General features: G+C 45.1%; 1 long non-coding RNA gene across 2 annotated transcripts; it reads left to right on the forward strand.

The window, feature by feature from the left end:
* Positions 1-11,085: 11,085 nt before the first annotated feature.
* On the forward strand, positions 11,086-14,990 carry LOC118967836 (uncharacterized). Of its 2 annotated transcripts, none has more exons than XR_012124190.1 (3): positions 11,086-11,738; positions 13,669-13,791; positions 14,698-14,990. It is a non-coding gene; the product is annotated as an uncharacterized lncRNA (long non-coding RNA). The 2 variants fall into 2 exon arrangements; XR_005055105.2 differs by lacking the exon at positions 11,086-11,738 and adding an exon at positions 11,829-11,898.
* Positions 14,991-22,922: the final 7,932 nt, after the last annotated feature.

Raw genomic sequence — 22,922 nt, forward strand, 5'->3', positions numbered from 1 at the left:
GGAGTTAAACACTACAGGGGGACCCAGTCTTCAGGACACTCGCTCACTTTCATGAGTTTTACTTCCTGGGGTTCCGCCAGATTCTCACAGTGAATACTGGAAAAAAATTCCCTCATGCTCTGGCTGGTGAAGGGGAAAGGAGCTATTTTGAAATACTCCAGAGCATTCTGTTCTTAACAAGGTCTGCTCTCAAGAGCAATGATTTAACCAGAGTCTCACCTGCTGGGGTTTTATCAGACCCTAGTGACCTGGGAGAGGAGAAATACACAACTCTATCTGCTTTAGCTTTTCACCCAGGAGAAGGGAGGTATCCAGTCCCAGCCCCTCCAGCCCACCTGCGTGGGGGGAGCCCTGAGAAGTACTTGTGAAGGTCGCGATCCTAAGGCACAGGTTCACGAAAAGACTGAGACCCAATTGTAGGACTTAGAACACTTCCCTTTCCCCCACCTCACCACCACATCAGTAAAGGCCTATTTACAGAAGTTTCGTTCAGCCGGTACCTCATGTCTGGCCATAAAAGAAAAATAATTACAAAGCATAGTAAAAGACAAAAACAGTTTGAAGAGACAGAGCAAGCATCCGAACCAGACTCAGTTACAGCAGAGATGTTGGAATTATCAGACCTGCGATTTAAAACAACTATGCTTAATATGATAAGGGCTCTAGTGGATAAACTCAGCATTGCGAGAACAGAGGGCAATGTAAGCAGAGAGTTGGAAAATCTAAGAATAAAAAATAAATGATAGGGATCTAAAACACTGTAACAGGAAACAACACAAAACAAAACACAGAATGAAGAACGCTTTTGATGGAGTTAGCAGTAAACTAGACATGGCTGAGGAGGGAATAGCTCAGCTTGAGGCTATCTCAGTAAAAACTTCCCCAAACTGAAAAGCAAAGAGAAAAAGACTGGGAAAAAAACACCAGAACAGAATTTCTGAGAACTGATACAACTACAAAAAGTATAACATATGCATAATGGGAACACCAGAAGGAGAAGAAAGAGGGAAAGGAATAGAAGAAATATTTGAAACAATACTCACTGAGAATTTTCCCCAAATTAATGTTAGACACCAAACCACAGATCCCGGAAGCTCAGAGAACTCTAAGCAGAATAAAAAGCAAAAAAAAAAACATCAAAAACTACATCTAGACATATCATTCTCAGACTAGAGAAACTCAGAGATTAAAAAAATGGAAAAAAAGCCAGACGAAAATAATCTTACCCATAAAGGAGCAAAGGTAAAAATTATATATAATTTTTCTTCAGAAACCATTCAAACAAGAAGAGAATGGACTGAAATAGGTAAAGTGTTGAGAGAAAAACACCAAGCTGTTTGAGGGCAAGATCCACGTCTGATTCATATTGGTATCCCACAGTTTGTGCCTAGCATCTGACATAAAAATCATAGATCCTCAGGAATGGTTGCTCAAAGAATGGGTAGATGGATAAACATAACTATGATACAGACCCATCAACACCTGCAGAGCATGAGTAGGAGACCATTTAGCAGCAATCATGGAACATAATACAATAGTTAGCCTTGTTGAATATTTACTATGTTCTAGGCATTGCACTAAGAGGCCTTTCATGGATTTTCTCACTTAGACCTCATAATAACTTGATAAAGTCGGTACTATTATTAAACCCATTTATAAATGAGGAACCTAAAGCTCAGAATGTTTAAGACCTTGCTCAAGAATGCCTAGCTAGTGCGTGGTCAAGCTGGGATTCAAATCCAGGCAGCCTGACTCCAAGACCCAAGCTGCAGGCCACCTCCCTCTGCTGTCTGGGAAGTTCACGCGCGGTTCACCAGGGATCTGGGGACTGCTGCCCATCCTCATCTGCGATTCCCACAAGACGTTGAGTCTTTAGTGCCCCTGTTACCCCAGGGAGGCATGGAATGACAGGAAACCTAGCTTGTGCCTTCCAGGGCTTCTGAGTCCAGGATAGTTCCCAGTCAAGCAGCACTAATGCCCCTTCCCTAGGGCTTAGCGGCTCTGGACAAGGCAGGTAGTGGTGGAGCCAGGCCCAGCTGAGAGAGCAGGGGCAGAAGGCCAGGGAGGATCCACAGGCCACAGAGTCTCTCCCAACTGCCTTTCCTTTGCTGATCTGTCAGAGCATGAACTCAACACCCCTTCCCCGGCTGCTTCAGGGTGCGTCTGAAAATTAGAATGCTCTTCTTCATTCATTCATTGAGTATCAGTTGAACCACTACTCTGTACCAGGCACCTAAAATGGTAAGTTTAATCACCTAAATCAACAAGAATAATGAGGGAAGAGGTTTGAGGGTGATGGACAGAGAGGGGGAGAGAGCAAGTTTTGATGTATTTCTTATGCTCATGCCAATAATTAAATCTTTTTTTAAGAAGCACCCTCCTATCCCTTAACTCTGCATTCCAGATGAAAGTAGATTAAAAACCTCAGTATTTTACTTGGGTAAAACTGAGCACTTGGCTATCCCTGATAAGTCTCACATATGTCCTCCAGGGTGTCCTGTGATAACCGACGAATGTCACACACCTCCTTTCCGTGTTTACTCCCGAATCAGCCCCCCTGCCCTGCTCCGGCCATCCCTTCCCGGTTGGCGAGGTATCAGCATTACTGAAATCCTGCCCCTGCCAGTGTTTGTGCTCTTACCCTTTCAATATCAGTGTGATGCCCTGAGACCCTGCCTTTCAGAATATGCCACAGTCCACATGCCCAAGAGCCTTCCATTTTATAGCTCAAGGTTCAGGGACCCCTTGTCTGCCCTTCCACTGGCCACCACTATGTTTATAACACACCATCCTAGAATTGACTTAGTGGGGGTTTGCCTACACTACATTTTCATAAGTACTTTTTGTATTTTTTAAGGCATATTCAGATTTGGCAAGAATGTGCCTTCATGTGCACACACATGTGCACACTATGTCAGTATAAATTATATTCTTGACCAGTCTCCTTGATCTGCCAGCACATGTCTAACCTATAGTGGCCATGGGCACGTCACACTGAAAGGCAGTGCCCTAGGATGAAGGACACTCTCTGCTGAAAGTGCATGCACAGGGGATATTCCACCCTTGGGAGGACGGGGTCTCAGCTTCCCTGAATGCTTGTCCTACCAAAGGATTCTGACAAGCTTTCCCTGGATCATTACACACCCCATTTATTGTTGTAAACACATATATGACATTGTGACCCCATTCCAGACCTTATTTATAGCAACCCCATCCTGAATAGTTAAGGGATAATTATAATATCTTGCCCTTTTGAAGAACCTTTCAGCAAAAGATTTCAGGGAATTTTACCACACAAACAAACCCCCGCCCTCCACATCTGACAAGTGGAGAAGCTGAGGCATAGTGAAGCCAGAGAACATAGTGAAAATGTGAGTCAGAAATGGAGCAGGGCTGTACCTTGTTACACCTGCTTTCTCACCTGAGGCTTCACCCTGCCATCACAGACTCCTAGAAAGGTGCTTCTTTATGGCTTATCCGTGGAGCAAGTATTGCTATGTGCTTTCAGATGTCTCCCCAGTGCTGAGGAGGTTGTGCCTCTGAGAAAGAAGTAGGCTTCGTAGGATGAAAAGGGCTTCTTGGTGAGCACTGGTTTCCCTGTGCAGGTCTATCTGCTGTCCTCAGAGTCCAGCCTCTGCATACTGTGATCCGGTGCCACACCTTTCAGCAGTTCACTGCGGAAATTTACTGCCTAGGAAGTCCCGAAAGGTCAGATCCCTTTCCCCCCATCTCCTATCCCAGTCTATGGCAGCAAAGCTATTTGGGGTGCTGGGGTCATCTGTCTCAACCGTTGTCCTCTCACCCCATTTCTAGGAGGAGAAGCTTTGTAAGCTTTCTGCCCTCCATTTTCTATGCTGCCTCCAGCTCTGTGCCTGGGTTCCCTTCCGCAGGGAAGCCTTGTTCTGCCCCACTCTGAAGTTTCGGAGCAAGGACACTTGCTTCTCTATTGAGAATGAGGCTTGTCCAGATCTCACAGGATTTAGGGTTTCACAGAGCTATGGGCACAGGAGGAACGCTCCCAAGGATGAGGAAACAGACGGACCTCTGATTCCACCAAAACAACCACTATGCTCAGCGGCAGCCGCTGATGCCAGCTGGAGACCATACCTCCCATTTTCACAGCAAGAAAACTGTATGAATATATTTTTACAAAGTAGGTGTGAGTGAAAGCAGGTTTGGTTTCCATTTTTCCTTTGGTAGATAATAAGCTATGAATGCTTTCTTTAAGAATATTTGTACATGTGCCCAGAGGTTAGTGAAAAAGAACATTTGATACAGCAAATAATACCAGCTCTGTGTGTTCTCCCGAAGTTTCCTAAGCTTGGATCCTAAACTGGAATAATTTTCTCCAATATCCTAAAAGACTATATAAAATAAAAGGCAGAGAAACTTGGTATAACCTAGGAAAGTAATGTTTACTAATCAATAAAGGAACTCCTCAATTATCTATAGATAAGTGAACCTTTAGGGAAAAAATCACCTTGAAAAAAAAATTTCTGAGCAGCTAATAGTTGTGATAAAGCCCAAGCACTTATGCATTGCTGAGAGGACGTTTGATCATTCTTCAGGGCGTATTAACTCTTAGTCTGCACACATTTCTACAAGCCATAGGTATTTGGCGTTTAGTCGTCAGCCAATAGGAATTGGAAGATTTGAAATAGATTGGAACCAGCAGGGATCAGATAACAGAACTGATAGCTAGGAGTGATAGCTAGAAAAGAGACAAAAACAATAATGGTAAAGCATAATTTAAGAATTATTAGCCAATACCATAAGCATGATTCATTAGGAAGAATTTAGATCACGTTCATTCTCCCTAAGTAATCCCTTCGAGGTCTTCTGTCAAAAGGTGGTTATAAGGGTGAACTGCAAGGATCTGAATCATTGCCCAGGGTGGAATGTGACATTGCTCAACCAGGAAGGATAAGGTTTACTTAACAGCCTTCCACTGTCATGCTAATCAGGTGGGTGAGTCCTGGCTTCCTGCCTGACTCAACTGTTTATAGTCAGCTGTGGCTTCGCTGCCTGCTTCCCCTCCAGTAAAAAGGGGAGGAAGCTGGCGGGTACTTGGTAGGGAGTCTTGAGGCCCTTTGATGGCAAGATCTGAAACAAGGGCTAGCTTCCTCAAAGGGCAATTACCTTTTAGGTTGATGGGTGTAGAGACGCTGTAAAGTCACCCTTTTGGCTGTTTGTGTTTGGCAACAAGGCCCCACCACCTTGAGGAGCAGCTGCAGCCTTCCCAAGCCCTGGATGGCGATGGGGCTGAGGGGAACACTGCACATTTGGCCTTCTGCTCCTGTCCCACTGGGATGGGACCGCCGGGAGGCAGCAGTTCTGCCTGACCCCTTGCTAGCTTCTGTGTCCTCTGACACCTGCCCAGCCCAGGCAGCCTGCCGGGCACTCTGGTGGTGTGAGGTAGAGTCTCAGGAGCTGTCAAGGAGAGCAGGGTGGCCGATTCCCTCCCCATCCTGACGCTGCCGCCTATCCCCTGCCCACCTTCTCCTTCCCCAGGCCTCCTCCCTATGGCCATATTACCTTCCGGGCTTGTAGGGTTCAAGGCTACATTTTAAAACATCAGTGGAAGTTTTGTTCCCCAGCATCCTTGTTTTAATCGTCGCTGCCCAATGGGACACCCCTGCCTCACATGGCTGCTGAGCTCTTAAAATGTGGCCAGAGCTGATGTGCTGTATGCATAAAATAGACACCCAACTTTGAAGTCTTAGTAAAAAACAGTAAGTTATTGTATTAATAATTCTTTCAGACTGCATATTGAAATTATATTTTTGATACATTGGATTAAATAAAATATATTAAAATTAATGTTTCCTGCTTCTTTTCACATGTTTTAATGAGGCTATCAAAATTTAAAATCATGTGTGTATCCCACGTGCATCTGTGGCTTGTGTTAATAGGTGTGTAGTGCCATCTCATTGCTTAAATTTGCATTTCCTGGTGACATATGACGTGCAGCACCTTTTTATCTACTTACTTGCCATGTGTGTATTTTCTTTGGTGAGAAGTCTGTTAAGGTCTTTGGTCCATTTTTAAATCAAATTGTTTTCTTATTGTTGAATTTTAAGAGTTCTTTGTATATTTTGGTAACAGTCCTTTGTCAGATATTCTTTTACAAATATTTTCTCCCAGTCTGTGGCTTGTCTTACTCTCTTGACAGTGTCTTTCACAGAGCAGAAGTTTTTAATTTTAATACAGTCCAGCTTATCAATGATATCTTTCATGATATAGCTGAAAAGTCATCACCATAACCATGGTTGTTTTGGTTTTCTCCTGTGTCATCTTCTAGGAGTTTTATAGTTTTGCGTTTTACATTTATGTCTATGATCCATATTGAGTTAATTTTTATGAAGGGTATAAATTCTGTGTCTAGATTCCTTTTTTTTGCATGTGGATGTCCAGTTGTTTCAGCACCATTTGTTGAAAAGATCATTTATTTTTAAAAATTTCATTTGCTTCATTACTTTGTAAATTTATGTCAGTTATTTATATTTTTTCAACTTGTGCCTCTGTATGTGATTTCTCCTTGGAGGTTTTTGCTAATGTGCCAACCCAGGGAGTCTACCCTTTAAACTTTAACCAACATTTAGGTTTCCTTGCTATAATGAAAGTTAAAAATGTGTATTTGATCTGACTTGCAGAGAAGCAGGAGCCCTGCTGAGATTCTTTAAATGTTTTGCAATAATCCAGTTAGCTTGATATTGGAATTTTCCCTTGTGTTTATAATTTAGATTTTTTTCCCCTTCAACTTTTTTTCACTATGTCTGACTATGTCTGCTTAATTTCTTGTCTTTGTCTTCGAATACATGTTTAACTACTGTACAATCATTATTCATCTCTCCAGCTGATAATTAAACTTCTCCTGTTTTTCTAGGTCTCCTACTTTAGAGCCAGCAGGGACATGCATGGACTAAGTTTTGGTCTCTCATGTGTGAGGAACAGTCCTAAGTGAAAAGTGGGTCCTGTCCCGTCCCAGCACGCACACAGTGGGCACGGCCCCAAACATAGGAGGGGGTTAAAACGGTTGGTCCCTGGTCTCTACCTGCCGGGGTATGACTGACCCTTACGGTTAGAATCGCCCTGAAGAGAAACACAGAACTTAACCCTTTTAGGCCAGGAGACTGAGGGACAGATGTGTGATCTGTGGTCTTTCTTTTCTACCTCTGTCTTCTACTTTTTGGGGATGTAGAAAATGTGTTGTGAAGACTGTATAACTGACTGTTTTAAGGGAGACCCCTGGGAGTGGCACACATGACTTCTGTTCCCAGGCTCGTGGGAGGGACTCACTCATCTGGTCATTTAGCACGTTTCCTCTTGAGGCTTTTTGAGAATCTAAATTCTTCAGCAAATCTTAGGCTTTGTGGCATACTTGATGAATTTTCGCTGGACTTCCTCTGCCAAAGTGACGTTTTTAGGAAAACAAAGGACAAGCACACCGACATGTATTTAGATAATGGAACAGGATCCTAAAAACGTGGGCATTCCTGGAAAAACTGGCACCTCTGGTACCCTGCCCATGCTCATATATTATGTTACAGCTATAACATAATATGTTATATTATGAAGGGGCCTTTGCAGACCCTCTGCTTTTCCCAGTAGAATTGTTACCCACATAGCTCCCCACTCCCTGGTAAGCTACTTTTGTGTAAAAACACATGGCATGAAAGCATGAATGAAACAACAGTTTCCAATTAGATTGTTTTCCAATTAAAATGTTTGCAAGTCAATATAGAATGTATCCTTTTCAATACAAAGAGAGAAGGAAAGATTTTGCAGCCACAATAGTCACTGAACACTGTCTGGAATAAGACAAAGTCAAACATTCAGCAATAGAGAGCAGAGAAGAGACCCAGACAATTAACTAAAGATAAAGTTTTATCACTGGACTGGCCACAATAAGATTTTCAAAGGTGGTAAAACATTAATCAAATCTTAATTGTTCCCTAGACTTCCTCAGCAAAGAAACCCTTAGCCTGCTATTGAAAAGCCTTCAGAATTAAAGTCCTCATCCCACTTAGGAACATCAACACAAAAAAATACTGAAAAAATATTTTTTGAAAGAATGCGTGGTGACCAAGTAAGTTCAATTTTAGAGATGCAAAAGTGGTTTGATATCAGGAACTCTATTAATATAATTCAGTATGTTAATAGATTAAAAGGAAGGAAACCATTTGAGTATCTCAGTAGATGTTGAAAAATGTTTGATTAAATTCAATAACATTGCTATTAAAAACTCTTAGTAGATAGAATAGATGGAAACTTAGTTACTGAGAACACAGTAAATGTGATACTTAGTGGTATGAAAGTATTTCCACAAAGGCAGGGAAAAGATGGTATTGTTTTCTACCTCTGCTACTGTTCACTGGAGTTGGCTAAAAGTCTTACTAAATCAATACAGTTGGTGCAAGGAAAGTAGTTTAAAGATTGAAAGAAAGGATTCAACTGTTACTATTTGTAAACAGTATCAATGTCTAGATAGAAAATGTAAGAGATGGTCCAATGAGAAATTATTAGAAATTGTTAGACTAATAAGAAAGATACAAAGTTTACACCTTAGAATTCCATTCATTATTGCCATACACACAAAATACTACTAAGGCATACAAATTTTCACAAATACGCAAGTTATGAATAAAATTATATACATTTATTGAAGGACATAAGAGAAGGCCAAAAAGAAATGGAAGGATTCTAGCTGCTGAAGATTTCTTATTATATAGATGTTAATTTTCCCCCCAATTAAATTATAAATTCAATTCAATTCTAATCAAAATGAATAATTGAATTTTTTGGTAGAACTTGATAAACTTAAAGTTCAGATATATGGACTATTTGTAGAAGAGTAGATACTAAACTGTTAACATCAGTTGTCCCTTGAGGGAGAATTGAATGATACAGAGGATGGAAATTTAAACAGTGCTTATTACCCTCTTGTGTCTTTTGTGCTTACTTCAAGTCCCATGAGGGTTTATTCCCTAGACAACAAACTAAGTAAAATTAAAATATAAAAATGTAAGGAAAGTGTATTTTTAAAAAAGGGGTTTTTGAAAAAAAGTGTAAATGATAACAGGAAAATATAGAGAAAAAACAGCCATGATAATAGGCTTTGGTAGTGACATAAAAATAATTGAACACATCAATGGAATAGAAAGAGAGTTAAAAACAGACATATACAGCAATTGACTTTATGATAATGTACCATTTTAAATCAATGGCTAAAGAATGGACTATAAATAAATATCAGTGCCCTCTCTGTAAATGGGAGTAGTGTCTTCATTGGGTTCTTGTGAGGACTAATTGAAATGTCATGTAAAGTGTTAGGCAAAGCGCCTGACAATAAATGCTGCTACTACTAGTAGTAATAGTGTGATTAGAACTACATAGAATAGTTTATAAACCAAACCATGTGATAAGCATTATTCATATCTGTTCTTGTAGTCTGTTGGGAGACAGAAACGGGCCCAGAATGCTTAATGTGCATTCCTTGCATTTCTGCAGTGATTGTTGCTTTAAGGCACTTTTCTGTAGGTCCTCTCAACACCTGATCAACCGTGTTTTTTTTTTTTAATCCCTCTTTTTTAAAGGTGGAAAGGGGGTGGTTGTCATTTTGAGCAGAGTTTGAGCTGCTCCTGTCAGGAAGCCAGGGGGCAAGGCAAGGGCCAGGCAGACACAAGGAGGGGTGTGGGTGTTGATGGCAAAAACAGTCAAGGGGCAGGGTGGGCAGGCAGCCACGCTAGGCCAGCCCCTCTCAGCAAGCTCGTGATGATACATCAGCACGTGGGACAGCAAGCGGGGAGAAAGGAGCAGGAGTTTCCCATGACTGCCCTTTTTCTGTTGCTTAAGTTCCTCTGTTTTCTCTCTGTTACTCGGTCTTCTCTCTGGACACTGAGTTTCTTTGTCAGGGTCTCTAGGAATGAAGAGTAGGAATCAGGCATTTTCATGCCTGTCTGGACCTTTCTCCCAGTACAGGACTGACTCTATTTCACACCCCGGCTTCCTTCTCGATGCTAAGTGTCAGCTTTCCCATAACCTACCTCCCCCTTTGCTTAGCCTTCTCACCCATGGCCAGTCAACATCCAAGGACCCCAGCAGAGCCTGGCGTACCTCCTGTCCCTCATTGGAGTAAGGTATGAACTCAGAAGGGCTATTGGGCCACATGCGTCCTAGAGCCCAGGTATTCTGTGGACTGGAGGATTTCCAAGTGCTTCAGTGCTCTGTGAATCTGAAAGCCCTTGGCTTTACTCAGTTTATAGAGGGGTGGGGTGGAGGGGGGTCACAAAATGAGTTAAATATAATTGCTCTGGCATCTTTTCTTCTACTAAAGGACATTCTCAGCTCTCAGCAGGGAATTGAACTAAACCCAAAGTAGAAAACTGATATTTTAATTTGATTGAAAGTGAACTCAAATAACAATATTGTTCTCCCTTTGAAGTTTGAACTAGATCTGACCTGGACAAAATCCAGAAAATCTCTTACCCTATCCTTCTCTCCAAAACAACCCACAAGACTATAGATCTTTCTGAATTCTGAACCTGCTTCATGTTTTGTTATATTTTTCCAACTAATACATTAACTTTTTAAAATAGTTTATTACCATGATAGAAACATGATTTTTGAATACAGGTTCTGTCTTTTCTGTTGGAAGAATAATGAGTTGGTAAGCTTTAAGAGTTTTTTTCATTAGAAAATTTTTAAAAATTGATGTGAAATGTGATTTGAAATTCTGTATGGTGTTTCCAACTTTTGTGCTGCCTTTTTCAAGTGATGAGTCAAACAGGTTGCACAGGAAATTTTTTAAAACTTGTGAACATTACTATTTTGCCATATTTTTGTGGTTAGTTAGGTCTTTGAAGAATTTCAGCATAGAAGGTAAGGTGGTCCATATAGATTCCTTGAGTCAGTGGTGATATGGTGATATCTTTTCAAGACAAGGCGTGGTGTGGACAACATAGCTGGAGCTCAGTAGGTGTTTGCTGAGTGAATGAATCGAGATCCCCAGCCTTCTGTTCAAGGGTATATTTGCCTCTGCTGCACTGTAGAACTCTGGTCTTGATTTCAGATGTATTCTTAATTCAGCCTTTCAGTCTTCTAGGCTTATCTGTGGGTCTGTCTCTGAGCACTGCGACCACCTCCCTTATTCTCTGTGAGTGTCTGTGCCATTTGTTCTCTTTCTGACTTGCTAATTTATTGCAGGAGTTCATGTGTTTGTGATTTTACTGAATATTTTATCTCTAATATTATCTTTTTTAACTCTTTATTAGAAGTTTCAGTTTTATTTCTTTCTTAAATAGAGCTGTGGATTTTCTAAAATATGTGCAAGAATGAAAAGAAACTATGTATGACTGAAGAAATTTCTTTTCTTCCTTGTATAGCTAAACATAGGCTAGCTTTTATGCTGTGGTTCACAATTTCTCTTTTCCATTTATTTCTTCCATATTTATCTTTTATCTATGGTTAGCAATAGTGCCTTCCCTCAGGCATAGCTGGCTGGGATACCTTCCCCAAGTTGTACAAGGAAACTGAAGGAGAGCGAACATGAGAAGTAGCTCTCCCCTCCCTCACACACATACCTTAAGCCTTCAAGTTGCTCTGTTTGGCATTGCCTCCCATCTCTTTCCTCCTCTAGCATGTCCTCTATTCCTGTTTCTAATATTTCCTATCTCAATTCTAACGACCAGTGCTGCTACAAAATTCACTCCAGTGAGAGCCTACCTGTACCTCCTCAGGTGAGTAAATAAATACACATGTGGACACCCTTGCACAGCACCTGTGTGTCTGTTCCCCGTGGAGACACAGCCCCCATCCCTTGCATGCAGGTTTGGTGAGGCTGTCACTCAAGGTGTCCCACTCCCAGCCAAAGAGGAGCACATGATCCCAAGCAAGAAGGTGAGAACCTTGCCCTCTACTTTCTGTTCCTGCTGAGACCTTTTCCTGTGATTCTCTGAACTGACCACAGGCTTTCAATAGACTGCTTTTTATCTTCAGTCACCCAAAGCTCATTACAACCTAAGGGCCCCCGAGTGATAAGTGTTCACAGTTATTTGAGAACTGACTCTGTTTCTTCATTGCTGTGTTTATCCAAGCCTGTTTGCTGCCTCCACATCCTTTAGCTTTGGTCACAATCTGGACTCTTGAGTCCACTTTCACAGGCCTCTTTCCAGACAAGGGAACATGTATCCTTGTTTCTCTTGATCACCAGGTCCTTTGGAAGATGTGGCACTATCCTGTTTATATTAGAATCTGCTGTCACTTGGGATAACAGGGTAGATTTCACTGCCATGTAAACACTAGTTAGAACTCCAGCCCTATTTATTTACTTAAACAGAAACCAGCTAAACCACAATGAAATCAGCCTACTAACATCCCTCCCTCCCCTCCTTCCTCCTGGGCTCTCTGACAAGTGACCTTTAGGAGAAGCTGGCACAAAATGGGGAGAGACAGGACTCTCGCTGGATGACACTTTTCTCTGTGAGGCAGCATTGTGGAGAGCCTTCGCCAGGAATCGGCCATCGTGCCCAGGACCAGGGCTTTGCCTGCCTCTGCTGCCTCTTGCCTCCTTCTGGCTTCCAGTCCATTTCTGCCTCTCTGTATCATTAGTGGACTGAGGTTCCCTTTGCAGGCATTGCCTCTGGGGAAGTCTACAGGACTCCTCAAAAGCCTCAGAGCAGAGTCAGCACAGCCCTTCAGCTTGACTCTTAGCCGAGCTTCACTGATTGGCTTGGGGGCCTTATGCAACAACGGTGGTGGTTCTTGTTTTCAGTAGTCAGCGTCCACGCTAGCAGTCCTGAAGCCTTCAGAGCTAACCACTCAGAACAGCGAAGTGTGAGCTTCCGGAGGGCAGGGGCTAAGGCAGCTTCCAACCTCTACTCTGGCTGATGGAATGAACAGTTGACTGCGGTATACCAGAGCACACACAACTGCTTAATTTTAACCCCTGACCAGCACCAGGACACAAGAGTCATATAAGCAATGTGGAGAGGAGGACAGTTGCAGGGAATTCCAGAAGAGGAAGAATTTCACAATGAGTGGCTAAGAGCATGAACACTGGACTCACACAGATCTGGGTGTGCAGTCTAGTTCTGCTACTTAGCTGTTAATTTAGGCAAATTATTTATGTTCTCTGAGCCTTGCCTCCAAAGTGGAGATAACATTCCTACTTATCTTTTATTCTTCTCTGATTAAATGAGATAAAAACTAAAAAGCCTCCAGGATGAAGTCTGTCCCATAATAATACAAAAAATATTATTCTTCAATAATATTAAATATAATTTTAGTACAATAAATATTAGCTAGTAGTAGTAGTAGTAAAATCATCAGCGAGGAGGAGGAGTGATCTATGTGTGGTTGGCCAGCACTGGGACCTTCATGGAAGCAAAGGCTGTGGGAAAGCCTCCCCAGAGGGTCAGGACTAGAGACCACAGTGGCGGTACCCGCCTCCAGCCCCCATGCTGCACTGCACAACCGAAGCCAGACTAGGACAGATCAAAAACAAGCAGAGTTTGCCTTTCCCCACCAACATCATGCTGTTCCACAAGCCCTGCAATTTAGAACTGATCCCAGGGAGAAAGAAGAGGAAAGGGTAAATCCTATAATTATATGAGTTTATGGGTGGGAAAGTGTCATACTTGCTATACCTGCAATGGTCTGTCCTGGCAGAACTGAAACAGAGATGCAGAACTATTTGGCATGTGGAGTGAAGAAACCCACCTCCCGCCTCCACCCTACATCCTGACCACCATGGTTTGCCATCACCCTGCTCTCCTGGAGGAGACAATGAAGGTTGGTCACTGCTGCACAGTCCACTGGCATTCAGATAAAAACGTCTGGACTTGCTCCTGTGGGTAGTGAACTCCATTGCTGGTATTTGAGCAGCAGCCTGGCATGGTGGTGCTGGGACTGACGACTGGCTTGTGAGCAGAGCACAGGGTAGCCTAGGGAAGCAGAAGCAGGATGGTGGAGATGGGCAATGAGAGGCAGGTGCAGTGGGGATGGAAAGGAAGACATGCGTGCTTCTGCAGACATTCCTGAGTAAAAATTGTAGGGGAGAAGTTAGAGAGGATTGAGATTTTGAGTCCAGATGTCTGAGAGAGTAAATGATGAGGCCAGAAATTGAGATGTCAGGAGGAGTGGAGTGAAGGTGAGCGGGACTGACGAGTATATACTGTCTGTTAGTCAAGCTGCATCAAGATGCTGATGGAATGTCCAAGTGCAAATACCAGGCACACGACTGAAAAAGTGATTGTAGGCCTAGAGTAGTGGTTCTCAAGCTTTAAGTCTCAGGATTCTTTTACACTCTTAAGAATTACTGAGATTCTAAAGAAGTTTTAATTAGGTAGGTTTTATCTATCAATGTTTATTATATTGGAAATTAGAATGGACATATATGAAATACTTAGTAATTTGTTTTAAAGTAGTAATAACAAACCCACTACACGTTAACATAAGTAACATTATATTTTCCTGAACAAACAAAAATCTTAATGATTGTTTAACATTTTGTAAATCTCTTTAATATCTGGTTTAATAGAAGACAGCTGGATTCTCAAATCTGCATTTACATTCAGTTTGTTATGACAAGTGATTTTAGTTGAAGTATATGAAGAAAATCCAGATTAATATGGATATCTATAGTAGCACCCCTCCCCAGCCCACCCCCACCTGTGGTTTCCCTTTCCTTGGTTTCAGTTACCCAGTCTGCTGTGGTCCAGAAGCAGATGGTCCTCCACCTGACATTTGGTCAGAAGGTCAACATGTTAGGGTCCAGGACTCCGAGGTTTCTCAGATAACAAGCCACACGGACACGGAGATGAAAATTCAAGCAAAGTCTTTATTCAGCCAGCAAGCTGGGGTCGACAGCACCTCCCCTGACACGCAGGCTGAGTCCGAGCTGCTGACCCCCAAGCAACTTTAGGTATGGTTTATATGGGATTTCTACAGTCATTGCACCAGAGCCCGCACATTACCTCCACCAATGAATTTGAAACACATTCTATACTTTGGCCAATAAAATTGGAAAAGGGACACACCAGGTGCCTGACCTTTGCACAAGCATTCCTATGTGACTTATCACGAGTTTCGACCCCAGGGGTGTCGTTTACTTCTAGTTATCTAACTTAGGGCAGGCTCCAGGAATGTTAGCCTCACGTAGTTTCTACTAAAACTGGGTGGCTCTGCCCTGTTCTCTGCATTCCTCTACATTCCCCCCTTTTTTTGATTAGACTGAGGAATCTTCCACAGCGGCATCTAGGGCCTGATATCTCTGTCGAAGGACTAGAAGTTGGACGGCGTTAACTCTTTCTCGCACAAATCTAAGCAGCCTATTTACTATGCACGGACTAATCATAAGCAATAACAGCAGGATGACTAGTGGCCCTGTAACAGCCGAGAGAAGGGTAGTGCACTAAGGTTTGTATTTGAACTAAGAGTCAAACTAGCTTTTGCTACTGTCATATTCTTTACGCCTCTTCTCTAGATTTTTCTTTAGTTTGGCCAGGGGATCTCTGACTGCACTTGTTTTGTCTACATAGAAGCAACACTCTTTCTTTAAGGCCGCGCACCGTCCAACTTCTCTTAAGAACAGGAGGTCCAGGCCCCTTCTGTTTTGTAGGACCACTTCAGCTAAGGAGGTAAGAGATTGTTCCAAGTCTGATATTGTCTGTCGAAGTTGTTCTAGGTCTCTGTCAACAGCCCGCTTCAGAGCTGTAAGCTCCTGTTCTCGAGTTACAAGGGCTGCGAGCCCTGTGCCAGCTCTTGCCATCTCTAGGGCAAAAAGGGCCCCAACGGTCAAGGCAGTAATAACTTCTCTTTTTTCCTGGTGGGGGTTTGGCCATTCTTCCTAATAAGAAAGGAGGGTCTCATGAGAATGATATACTAGGCATGGTAGAATGGCCACAAGTACACAAAACTCACTGTTAGCATTAAACACAGAGGTGGATATGGCTGGGGTGAGGCCTGTCTTTAAACAGAGCCACTAACTCGAGGAGGGTATAATCTACTTGTCCTGCTTCTATGTATTGTACGTGTAGGACGAACATAACTGGCTCCGGACTATCGGGACTGAGCTTACACATGTTCTCGCGACTGAGACTTGAGCGATTGTAAGTCTCTTCGGCCCCCTGTCCCAATAAGTGGGATAGGAGTCGTTAATGGTGTAGGAGCTATTTATTCTGATTGCTTCATAGAAGGGGGGTGAACCTGGATAGCATAACTAACAGGGATCGGTGATGGAGGGAGTGGTGCGGTTCAGAGTCTCTGCGAATGCCTGCACTATTTCCTATAAGGGGTTACTTAACCCGGAGAGACTCGAACCCGGTTTTCTTGTGGGCCTTGGAATCAGCTTCACCGATGTAGCTTCTTTGAGAGTCTATACAAAGGCACTTTTCAGCAGGATCTTCTTCATCTTTGGCTTAGGTGTAGTTTCAGGGGATTCACAGGATGCTGCCGCACTTTCTACTCTTCTTCGTGATCACCCAGGTTCTTGTGAGGCAGGGTTTTCCGAACGTGGGTGTGATGGACCTAAGGAGCGATACTGTCAACTTTGAGAGCAGTGGGGGTGGTAAACAATACAACGTAAGGTCTCTTCCACCTGGGTCCAAGAGTTTTTACTTGGTGTCTTTTGACCCATACTGTATCCCCTGGGACTATGCTATGTTCCGGGCTCGGAATTTTCTTGCCCTCGTAATATGCTCTGATCAGGGGCCAGATTTCCTGCTGCACTTTGGCAAGAGCTTGCAACACATTCAGATAGTCAGGGGCTGGGTCCTCTGCACCGGGAAGCTGCACTCGCCGAATTATGGGTGGAGGAGCCCCGTACATTATCTCAAATGGAGTTAAACCATGTACATAGGGGGAGTTCTGAGCACGGAAGATAGCTAAGGGAAGGAGGGTCACCTAGTCCCCGCCAGTCTCTAATACTAATTTAGAAAGGGTCTCTTTTAGGGTCTGATTCATTCTTTCTACCTGCCCAGAGCTTTGTGGGTTATAAGCACAGTGTAACTTTTAATCTATTCTCAAAGCTTGGGCTAATCTTTGCAGGATTTTGCTAACGAAAGCCGGGCCATTATCAGAACCTATAGCTTCAGGGACCCTATACTTGGGGATGATTTCCTCAATTAATTTTTTTGCTACTACCTGGCTAGTCTCATGCTTGGTTGGAAAAGCTTCTACCTACCTAGAGAAGGTATCTACCATAACTAGTAAATACTTATATCTATACTTTCCTGGTTTTACTTCAGTGAAATCTATTTCCCAGTTCTTCCCTGGAGCCTTCTCCCTTTCTCGGGTACCTGCCGGGTACAGCCCTCTTGGAGCTGGTCTTAGCATTGCACAGCTACTGCATTTTTTCATGATCTGACGAGCTGCTTCATTCTGGTGGGGAAACACCAACTGCACAGACTGAAAAAGGCTGAGCAGCTTTTTCTAGCCTAGATGGGTGGACTTATGCAGATTAACAAGCATGTATTGTCCTAATGCTTCTGACAGAATCAACCTACCCTCTTGGTCTCTCTTCTAATTTCTTTCCTCAGACACTTTTCTCGATACTTGTTTCCTAATCCACTCAAGATCCTGGGGGGAATACTCAGGTTCGGGTGGCAAGGCGGGCAGTTCAGGTATGGGTATTTCGAGGGCTGCAAGTACAAGGGAGTCCGAGAGGGCTGCCCTCTTAGCTTCCACATCAGCATGGTTGTTGCCGATGGCCTCAGGTGTCTTCCTGGATTGGTGGCCTGGTACATGTATAACTGCTACTGCTTTGGGTTTTTCGAAGGCGGCTAGTAGTCTTTGGACTTCTTGCAGATTCCTCAGTCTCTTCCGCGGAATGGAATTCTCTTTCTCGGTAGATGGCACCGTGGACATGGACAGTGCCAAAGGCATACCTGCTATCTGTGTAGATGTTGGCCCGCTTGCTTTCTGCTCTTTCCAGGGCCTCAGCAAGAGCAATAAGTTCCGCCTTCTGTGCTGAGGTGCCAGGGGGCAGAGCTGCGCTCTAGACAACTTCCCCTTCATGGGTTACTACTGCTGCCCCTGCTCTTCTGACTCCCTCCTGTACAAAGCTGCTCTCATCTGTATACCAATTTAGCTCACAGTTTGGTAACGGTGTGTCTTTCAGGTCTGCTCGCACCTGGATAATTTCAGAAAGGATGTCTCTACAGTCATGGATGGGGGTCGACAGATCTGGGTCTGGCAGAAGGGTGGCAGGATTTAGGGTCACTGGGTCAGAGAAGGCGATTCGTGGAGAATCTAGTAGGAGCCCTTGGTAGTGGGTGAGTCTTGCGTTCGTCATCTATTTTCCTGGAGGATGCTTGAGGATCTCTTCCACAGTATGTGGGGCTGTTACCTTCAAGTTCTGGCCAAAAGTCAGCTTGTCTGCCTCTTTTACTAGCAGAGCGAGGGCTGCTAGGATACGCAGACAAGGTAGCTATCCAGAGGCCACTGGGTCTAAGTCGCTTGGACAAATAGGCCACAGGTCTCTTCCACGGGTGCAGCTGTTGAGCCAGGACACTTTTTGCCACTCCTTTCTTTTCATCTACAAACAGGATGAAGGGTTTTTCTGGGTCTGGCAAAGATAGGGCGGGGGCCCAGAGGAGAGCTTCTTTTAATCTGTCAAAAGCTTCCTGTTGCTCTTGATTCCATTGCCAGCCCGGCCCTTCTTTGGTTGCCTCATATAGCGGTCGGGCTATTTCTGCATACCCTGGAATCTAGAGCCTGCAGAACCCGGCTGAGCCAAGAAATTCTCTCACTCCCTGGGGTGAGGAAGGAATGGGGATAATCAGGATAGTCTGTTTCATGGCCTGTGTTAGCTATCTTGCTCCGTTAGATATTCTGTACCCCAGGTAGATCACTGACCTCTGACAGATGTGGGCTTTCTTGGCGCTGGCTCGATATCCCAGTTGCCTAGTTCAGCTAGCAAGTTCTCTGTGGCTTCTTCGCACTCTTCACGGGTTTCTGTAGCCAGCAACAGGTCATCTACATACTGCAGCAGTGTCATGCGGGGGTGGCTCCTGCGGAAGGGCTCCAGGTCCTGGCTTAGGGCTTCATTAAATAAAGTGGGAGAGTTCTTGAAGCCTTGTGGCAGTCTAGTCCAGGTAAGCTGCCCTTTTCTTCTTCTCTCTGGCTCCTGCCACTCAAAGGCAAACATAGGCTGACTAACTTCAGAGAGTGGAATACTGAAGAAGGCATCTTTCAAGTCTAGTGTAGTGTACTACACATGTAAGGGTGGCAGGTGACTGAGTAGGGTGTAAGGGTTGGGCACTGTGGGGTGAATGTCTTCTATCCTTTCATTAACTCTTTGTAAGTCTTGCACAGGTCTATAATCTCTACTGCCAGGCTTCTTTACTGGGAACAGGGGCGTATTCTAGGCAGATTGGCAGGGTTTAAGGATTCCTGCCTCTAACAGTCTGTGAATATGGGGTGCTATCTTTTTCCTAGCCTCTTCTGGTATTGGGTACTGCTGGACCTGGATGGGTAGGGCCGCAGCTTTGAGTTGAACAACAACCGGGGGCAGATGTTTGGCGAGACCAATCTCTCTGGTTTTGGCCCATGCAGAAGGGAACTTCTGCAACTAAGAGTCTATTTCTCTCTGGCCCCCCTTTTCTTGATCTGCCTGAAACAGACGGTGTTCATTGGCCAGGGACAGAGTTAACACATGCACCGGTTGTAGGGGCTGCCCCCCTTTGTCCATGATCTTTATCCCTGTGGGTTCAAAATGGATGCACGCCCCGACCTTGGTTAATAAGTCTCTGCCCAGCAGCAGTGCGGGGCTTTCAGGTACAACCAGGAATGAGTGAGAGACCTGATGCCTTCCTAGGTCCACTTTTCTGCTAGTAGTCCAGGCACATTTCTTGGACCCTGTCACTCCCTGGACTATACTTGTGCATCCTGGATTTAGGGGACCATGGGCTTGGTTGAGAACTGAATACTGTGCCCCAGTATCTACCATGAACCTAATGGGAGTCCCTTCCACACACAGGGTTACCCAGGACTCGGGGAGGGGTGCCAAGCCCCATCCCCGTCAATCTTCCTCTCCTAGGTGCAGGGTCTTAACGGGGTTCCCTTTTCCTTGTTCTCTCCTTTTGGGGTACTCCTTCTTCCAATGTCTATATCTCTTACACAGGGCGCATTGATCTCGTCCTAGTTGGGATTGGCGGGGTCCTGTTCCACGAGGTGGCCTAGGGCCCTCCTTCACCCTGGCCAGGAATATCCTGGCCATCTCCTCCCTCTGCCTCTTGTTCTCCTTCTTCTGGAATTCTCTGTCTTCTTTCCTATTTTTCTCTTGCATTACCCGTTTCTCTTTCCTCAGCCTTTCCTCTCTGTCCTCCAGAGTTTCCCTAGCATTGAAGACCTTCTCTGCCTGTTGCAGCAGCTCTCTAATAGAGATCTCCCCCAGGTCCTCCCGCTTGTGGAGTTTTCTCTGGATATCGGGGGCTGCCTGGTTGATGAATGAGAGGACTACAGCTGATCTGTGTTCCTCTGCTTCTGGGTTTATGGGGGTATACTGCCTGTAAGCGTCAAACAGCCTTTCCAGATACACGGCTGGGCTTTCCATTTCCCCCTGAACAATAGTTTTTACCTTAGCCAGGTTAGTGGGCCGTCTGGCGGCCGCCCGGAGACCGGTCATCAGAGTCTGGTGGTAGACCCGGAGACGCTCCCTACCTTCTGCAGTCCCGAAGTCCCAATCCGGGCGCGTAAGTGGGAACGCCTCGTTGATGATGGGCTGGAGGGTAGTGGGTCTTCCATTCTCTCTGAGGACATTTCTTCTGGCCTCATTGAGGATACGCTCTCGCTCTCGCTCTTCCGTCGTGAAGAGAGTGCAGAGCAATTGCTGGCAGTCGTCCCATGTGGGATGATGGGTAAACATAATGGACTCCACTAGACCTATAAGACACTTGGGGTCCTCTGAGAAGGGAGGGTTCTGAGTCCTCCAATTATAGAGGTCACTAGATGAAAAGGGCCAGTACTGATATTGTTGAGCGATGCCTGTACCGATGGCACCCACAGGCAGAACCGGCACTGCTCCTTCTGAGGTGGAGGAGGGAGCCTCCCCTTCTTGTTCCCTGGCCCCCCGAGGCCTTAACTGCATTCCTCCTGCTCTACCTGGCGCCCAGCGTGGCCCCAGCGTGGGGCCAGGGCAGGGGAGTGTGGGGAAGCTCTTTCCGGCCTCCTGCCTCCCTCTGCTGAAGAGTCTGGGGAAGCTACGGCCGCCTGGTTCCCGCTGGGTTCCCCAGCCTCGTTTTCTATCCTCCCGGCAGCTTCACCCCTTTCCTCTGCATACGGGGCTGGCCGCTCAATCAGCAGAAGGGGGTAGAGAGGAGAACTGTCAGGGAGGACAGGCAGCACACTCGGGTTTTTGGCCCTGCGATTAGGGGACTTTAAATCTTCCTGGGTAACTAGGACGGAGGCTCTTGGTGGGTCAGTGTGAGGTTTCTCCACCAAAAAGGGCCTCAGCCAGGAAGGGGGATCCTTAGCCAAATTTTCCCAAACCAGGATATAGGAAAGTTGGTCAGGGTGGCCCTCAAGGTTTGGCCAGGAGATAATGGCTTTGACCTTGTCAATAAGGTCCACAGAAAGAGATCCCTGGGTCGGCCAGCCTACTCTAAAGGAAGGCCACTCGGCTGAGCAAAAAGCATCGAGCCTACCTTTCTCGATGCTAAAACCCATATTCAGGGCCTGTTTCCTAACCTTCAGAAAACGGGAAAGGATCAGGCCTTTAGGAGTAGCCTGAGTCTGTCCCATAGTGAAAAATACGAGAAAGACAGGGGTATAAGGTAGAGATGCCACTCTAACAAGATGACTGGGGTATGTGCTTGTGAACGGGTGCTGGTTGTTGCACAGTTTTTCTTCTGCCGAGGACGCGAATTTATCTGGGATTCGCGGCTGTGACCCCCTTATCCTGTCACAGGAGTCTTCTAGCGGTGGGTGCCCTAATGGCTCTTAATTGCCCGACCCGTGCCCGCGGGGAATGATTTAGTGGCAGAGAGGAGGAACGGAAAGAACAGAGGAACCTTAGAGCAGGGAAACTTAAAATAAAAAGCGCAGAAAGAAATACAAACCGAAACTAAAACACAATAAAACAATCAATGATAACACTAAGCACACACACCACATCTGATCGCACTCGTTCGGACCGGTCCTTCTTTCACTCTGGTGCGCACCACACTCACCACTTTCAGGATCCTTAAAAACTCTCGTAATTCTCCCAAAAGGCGTCCACTCAGACTGCTGCAGGGTGATGAGCTCGACTCCTTCCTCCTCAGGTGCCAGGTTCCTGCCGATCGGACTTGCTTTCCTAAGGCCGAGTCACTCGGGCCCTAGGGCCAGGATTGGTTACCTGGGCTTCACCCCAGGTCGCTAACCTGGGGGCCGGGACTATCAACCCAGACTTCCTCACTTGGGGTCACTAACCCGAGACCATACACGGGATGGTGACTCCCGCTTTATAATGGATTTATGCAGACACGAGGGAGTGACCCTCGAATTACACTGCCCCGTCCGGACAATTAGACCTTGCCTCCAGCTGTCCTTTGTTCTCAGGGAAGCCGCGCGGATCCCGGACGAGCCCCCAAATGTTAGGGTCCAGGACTCCGGGGTTTCTCAGAGAACAAGCCACACGGACACGGAGATGAAAATTCAAGCAAAGTCTTTATTCAGCCAGCAAGCTGGGGTCGACAGCACCTCCCCTGACACGCAGGCTGAGTCCGAGCTGCTGACCCCCAAGCAACTTTAGGTATGGTTTATATGGGATTTCTACAGTCATTGCACCAGAGCCCGCACATTACCTCCACCAATGAATTTGAAACACATTCTATACTTTGGCCAATAAAATTGGAACAGGGACATACCAGGTGCCTGACCTTTGCACAAGCATTCCTATGTGACTTATCATGAGTTTCGACCCCAGGGGGGTCGTTTACTTC

This window comes from Manis javanica, chromosome 2 (genome assembly GCF_040802235.1).
Source record: "Manis javanica isolate MJ-LG chromosome 2, MJ_LKY, whole genome shotgun sequence".
Taxonomy (NCBI): domain Eukaryota; kingdom Metazoa; phylum Chordata; class Mammalia; order Pholidota; family Manidae; genus Manis; species Manis javanica.